General features: G+C 31.4%; 1 long non-coding RNA gene across 1 annotated transcript; it reads right to left on the bottom strand.

The window, feature by feature from the left end:
- Window positions 1-1,986: 1,986 nt before the first annotated feature.
- LOC141483811 (uncharacterized) lies at window positions 1,987-3,210 on the bottom strand. The gene is made up of 3 exons (XR_012466299.1): window positions 2,918-3,210; window positions 2,760-2,852; window positions 1,987-2,459 (listed from the first exon to the last, which is right to left on the bottom strand). It is a non-coding gene; the product is annotated as an uncharacterized lncRNA (long non-coding RNA).
- Between the last annotated feature and the right edge of the window lie 2,883 nt (window positions 3,211-6,093).

Genomic DNA, 6,093 nt, shown 5'->3' with positions numbered 1-6,093 from the left:
GTTTTCAAACTAATAGATGAGAAAACTAATGGCTGTGTCTCAGGGTCAAATTTTATGACAAACTCAATGGTGAATATCACATATCGATATCTATTTGAGTATTTGGAGGCCGGTGTGAGTTAATTGGAAACTACATAGTGTCATGACAAACACATTACTACAACACATGCCATTGGGGAGCACTCTTCAACCAATTAAACTCTGAATAATTAGAAATGAGGGAATATATTTTAAATTGTAGTTTTGTTTTGAATGTGTATTTTATTTTATTTTATATTGCTATGTCCGGACCTACCACAAATAGAATAATACTAAATAAATAATAGCTAAATAAATAAATAAATATCATTGATTCTGAGTTACAGCTTTTTTGTAAAATGTGTATTTTCGAAAAATTGCTGTAACTTCTTCAGGTCAAAAATTTCTTGTGTCTATGAAAACATTTCCAAAGCACTTTTTTACGTAGACTTCAATGGTGTAAAAAACTGAGTTTTTGCAAATGGAACATCAATAGTTATTGACGAAAAACAGTTTTTTAAAGGGGCACACTGTATATTCCCAGTGTCGGGTTAAGCTAGCGCAGGGCCTGTAGCAAATTCTGTCAAGAGGCTCTTGGTTTGCTGAAGGTTCTCAAGTTATGGGTAGTAAGTAAAACAAAACTGTTACAAGTAAACTTTTCTGGATTCAATATGGGTAAATTCAGAGATAACACTTTCATATATCGACTTCTTTGGGCAAATCATAGTCTATATTCATCCTGTTACAACTCAACGTTGAAAAAAACGTTCGCCACTGCATTCAGTGATCATGGAGAAGAATAAATACGAAAGGCAATTTCTACGTTTGAGAAACATGATTCTAAGGAATTATTTGATAAAAGTTTATAAAATTGCAGTTCCAGAAGCTCTTGTTTCTTGCTGTCAACAACAGTAGCCACATCTGTTTTTAGCATTTCAGCGAACTGCGCTAATTCGTCGCCTAGGTTGTTCTCCAAATCGTTTCCGTAAGCACTGACCATATTTGAGGCGTTTTCCAAAATCTCTTCCGTTGTAAGGGATTTTAGCTGTCAAAACCACCAGAAATTTTATGATATGCTTCTATACGTTCAGATAAAGCAGACAGTATTTATCAATAATGACAATAAACACATTAATTTCAAAACGTTGTCCAGGTGTTTCATTTTCAACAAAGTCGTCGACTGGAGTAGATCCGGTAAAATGGTCCTACTCTGTATTCCGCTTGCATCGTCTTGAAGTCTGTTGCTGATATTCTTCATAACCGGTCAAATCTTTGACTTCTGCTTCAATAACTGGAAATATGGATAACATTGCTTGGACGTAGCGATGCCAAAAAAAAAATTCTTAAGAATGGCTCACATCTGAAGTGCTTTCAAAAGTTTTTTTATGTTGTGCCAAACGTAAATGTACAGCATTTTATTATTGTTTGATAGTCGACAGAATCCTATTTCATTTGATCGGGTTGTTACGACTAGCTCGTCACTTTTGCAGTGCTGCCAACTTGCGTGTAGTGCAACCCACATAACAATAGATATTCCAGGTATATTTCATGAATATACATTTAAGGATATTGTATTATGATATGAATATGCCATGGATATATATATATATATATATATCTTCTGGAGAATATTCCCTGGAAGTGCTCCTGGCGAACATTTGATATATTTTAAGAATATTCCTTGGGAATATTCTTGGAATATCTTATAATATTCTTAGAATATCTAAGGTATATTTTATTAAGAATATTCCAGGAATAGAACCCGAGGAATATTCATAAAATATTCAGGATATTCTTAGTTTATTGTAGGAATGTACAATAGAGAAACATCATAGAATATTCTTTAAATATATTTTATGAATATTCTAGGAATATTTGGAATATTCCAAGAATGTGACGAGTAACCGCTATTAGGCATGAATATATTGCATTTTGATACAAGATTCACACAAGTAATAAAACACATAATATTCATAAACAAATATATTTTAAAAATAATATACACTGAAATATTTGACGTTTCAACCAATATTAAAAATAAAAAATCTAATTCAAAATATTTATTCACTGAATAAAATATTCCTGAATACTGTCATATTACAAATATTAGAAATGTATTCAAATTAGGATGTTCCTACTCTCAAACAAATGTATACTAAAAAATATACTAAAAAAACAACTCTGTGAATTCATCAGCACTAATTAAAAAATAATAAACATATCATTTCATTGAAAAAGAAAAAGTGTATTACATCAAGAAATAGGTTAGGTTAGGTTTCTCACTTAGAAAAATAAACCCACAAATGAAGTATTTAAAATGAGTGGTATGATGGGTTCTTCAATGAATTTCACTTACTTAAAGTTATTCAAACTTTGCTCACCAGAATAGTTTTCCTTATATTTGTCCAACAATGCATCAGCCAGTGTTTCAATAGTAATACCTGGAACAAAATGTACATTAACGTTCATTATCACTATTTGAAAGTGGCACAATAAAACTGGAATAAAAATCAAATAGATATTTTTCGCATAGGTTACTCATGAACATTTACAACATTTTATGACTTGGAGAGCAATTGCATTGTCTTGTTGAAAAGTAATCATTACGTTTTCAGTTCCTTGGCGCACCTGCCTGTACCAGGTACCACTCTGTTTCCTTTTGGGCAAATTGATACTATCTTGAAAACGAGTGATAAAAATTATGAAAACACATGATACAAAAGAATGTGTCATTCACTTACTTTTCTCTATTGAAGATACACAACTGAAATCACTCTAGTTCAAACATGTACTTAGTCAAACCAACAAATCCCACACACCAACTCTCCTCGAACCTAAAATGAGGTATAGTAGGTTAATCACCTTGACTTTACTATCGATACCATTGCATTTTACTTACTTTTCTTGAAGACTGAATAGATGCAACTCTCCTGTTTGAAGATCCAAAATCAAACTATTCGCTGTACTGCAAATTGGACAACCCCAAATTATAAATGGTACACTGAACGTGACAGAATTATATTTTGATAATAACACCAACACATCATGCATTACACACGCGAACCTGCCACGTCAACCGCCATGTTGAATCAAATGTCGAATTTAACGCAAACGCAAATGTACCATGCATTAAGGGACAGCCGCTTTCACAGAGCTTATTCGACTGTCGCGCGCTACACTTCAATTGACCAATGAGAAATGTTTATTCCAATTATTCACTTCCCCATTTCTCTGTTTCCAGGATTTTTCGCTTTGTAATTAAATAATTTCAAATACAAAAAAACAAATAGGATGAGAATTAACCAATTTATTGATGCAATTGGTTCATTTATTGGCCCATTCAAATTTTTTTGTCGTTTCCAACAGTTGCTGTTGGAGCAATTCATCCAGAATCTTTGCGTTGAGTTCAAAAACTGGTTAACACTGTCAGGGTTATATACATTACGTTATGCATTCGATTAAGATCTTCAAATATTTTTGTTTTTAATGATATTGAATTATTTGAATACGTTATTATAAGATAATTCAAAATTCCATTGTATAGAATATTCCAAAATATACCGTGGGGATATATTCTAAGAATATACCATATGGTATATTCGATCGACAATATTCTTAGAATATTCAAGGGAGAATAATCCATTTATAGACATTCTATGCACATTCTTTCGGGAATAATCCTGCCATATTCATTCAAGCATATTCTATGAGTATTCTAAAGGCATGTATATATTCCAAGAATATTCTATGAATATTTGGAATATATACGTTCGTTTTATGATATACAGGGAATATTCCATGAATATCTAGTGCTGTGTGGGAATGCAAGTAGAACAACGCATAACTTTTGGTGTGGCCAGCGCTCAATTTTGGAAATGTGGTAAAATTTTGAATTATTGTTGTATATTTTGATACCAACGTTTCTCTTGGTAGGTACTATACCTATAATGAAACATCTTGATCTAAATTAATAGGCAAAGTACCGTCACTAGCTCTCAATAATCTCGAAACATGATCGATATGATAATCGATTCAAAAAAAGGTCAGCTATATTCATTCATGAAATTATTCTATATTCTATAATAAATCTAGCAACCAGAGATCATGACTGGGTTCAAAAAAATAAACAGTTCGTCTTATTCTCGAAATAAATTAGACATTATATATAAATTAGATATATATAAGGGTGTGTTCGAACAATGAAACTAACAACTTTCGTCAAGAAACATAGGTCGCAAAATTTTGGTGTTCCTATAGGAAATTAATCAGCTGATCGACAATTTTGTATGGGGGACCGAAAATTCGTTTCAATTTTGTCCTATATAAGTCCATTGTGAAAAGTTGTTCAGTTTCATGGCCCGAACACGCCCTTAAAATATTTGCGCGTAAAAAAATATTACCTTATATAGTAATCGATTATAATTGAGCCGGAAAGTAGAGAAACGCAATTTTCAAAGGGGATCTGCTCAAGAGTATTACGAAAAAAAAATATTGATAGTTGTAGTGTTTTCAACAGCATAAACATCAAGATATTAACGTTGAAAGTTAGTAAAATCAACTATTTTTACATGAACGTGTTAATTTATATTCTGAAAAACGTGTCAACTAATCAATTTTTCATTTAATGAATATATTTTTATACAATATAAATATAAATGATTGATATCTGATAATATTTAACGTTACGAAATCTAGTTATAGATTTTCAGGTGGCAGAGAAGCATAACCTGGCAAAAATTTTTACACTCCTATCTAAATTGATATTTTTTACGGTCAGACAGGTGTTGGGCCGCGGGGCCCCTCGAGTCTCGGGCCCGTAGCATTTGCTACTCTTGCTACCTTCCTAATCCGGCACTGTATATTCCTGCAAATTTCAATAGAGCTACGCTTTTCAATTAGTGGTTGGGCCTTCTCATCTTATTTACTTGGAGTATGCCTTTTCTTAAATTGATTTGCTACGGATCCTGTTTCTCTGAATTTCGTCGTGATCCTTGACACAGTAGTATGTTGAACATTTTTTCCTGGATGCCGTTCATTAAAAATGTTAGCTACTTGCCGGTATGGTGTATTCTCACCACATTTTAAAACTATTTCTATTCTTTCCTGAAGAAACAACATTATTGCCACAATAACTGTTAAAAATTTGACAAGTAAATCAACAACTTGACACTACCATAGCATGCATTTTGTTTGTCAAGACCTAGGTACTTTTATTCAACGTGATTAAGCATCCTTACCGCCCTAGTTAGTGTTTATAAATAATCTGTAAATACTGAATATTGAAATTTTAATGTAATTTCAACTCTAGTAATTTTATTAATACTTATTGCAGTTTTTGAGTTGTGTCTGCTTTTTCAAAATTGAAGGTATTGACGTTTATTTAAGAAAATAGCCAAGTGATTGAAACTCTGCACCAGTCATGTTCAAATTTTTATAGCACATTTTTAATTTCTCTCTAAAAATGTGCGTATAAGTAAAAATTTATCAGAAAAGTTAAACTCCATGATGAGTTTGTTATGTATACATGAATTGATGACAATTAACCGAACTTGTTTTTTTAAAATAAAGGGGATATCTGTCAAAAATAAGCAAAACGTTAACTTTATCCTAGTTGCATAAAATTTGGCATTTGGATATAAAATTGCCGTAGACACAACTTTTTCAAGTAACTTTTTGTTAAATTCGATCTAGAAATGCACTTTTCCAATTAAAAAAAAGTAGAATTTGACAAACACTGAACGTCAGTGGGTCGCAGTTGGCCGCATCATTTTAAGTTAAATTTGAAGCACAAACAAGTGCCGAAGTTGAACTTCATTGAAACTTTTCGAAAAAAAAGTTTCCCATATGGTGCGCACTTTAATGGTGACACTGTATGTATGTATATATATATATATATATATATATATATATATATATATATATATATATATATATATATATATATATATATATATATATATATATATATATATGGTGAATAAACATCATTATTAAATATCATTATCCTGTGTTGATTCTTTTATTTCAGTCTTCTTGAAAAATATATTATTTTCAGAAGATTTGAAACAAGGAATA

The sequence above is a fragment of the Leptinotarsa decemlineata genome, unplaced genomic scaffold (genome assembly GCF_025532065.1).
Source record: "Leptinotarsa decemlineata unplaced genomic scaffold, Ldec_3_MD MMD2_tig00004307_RagTag_RagTag, whole genome shotgun sequence".
Taxonomy (NCBI): Eukaryota; Metazoa; Arthropoda; class Insecta; order Coleoptera; family Chrysomelidae; genus Leptinotarsa; species Leptinotarsa decemlineata.
The sequence above is the reverse complement of the archived record's forward strand: the minus strand, read 5'-3'. Positions and strand labels throughout refer to the sequence as shown.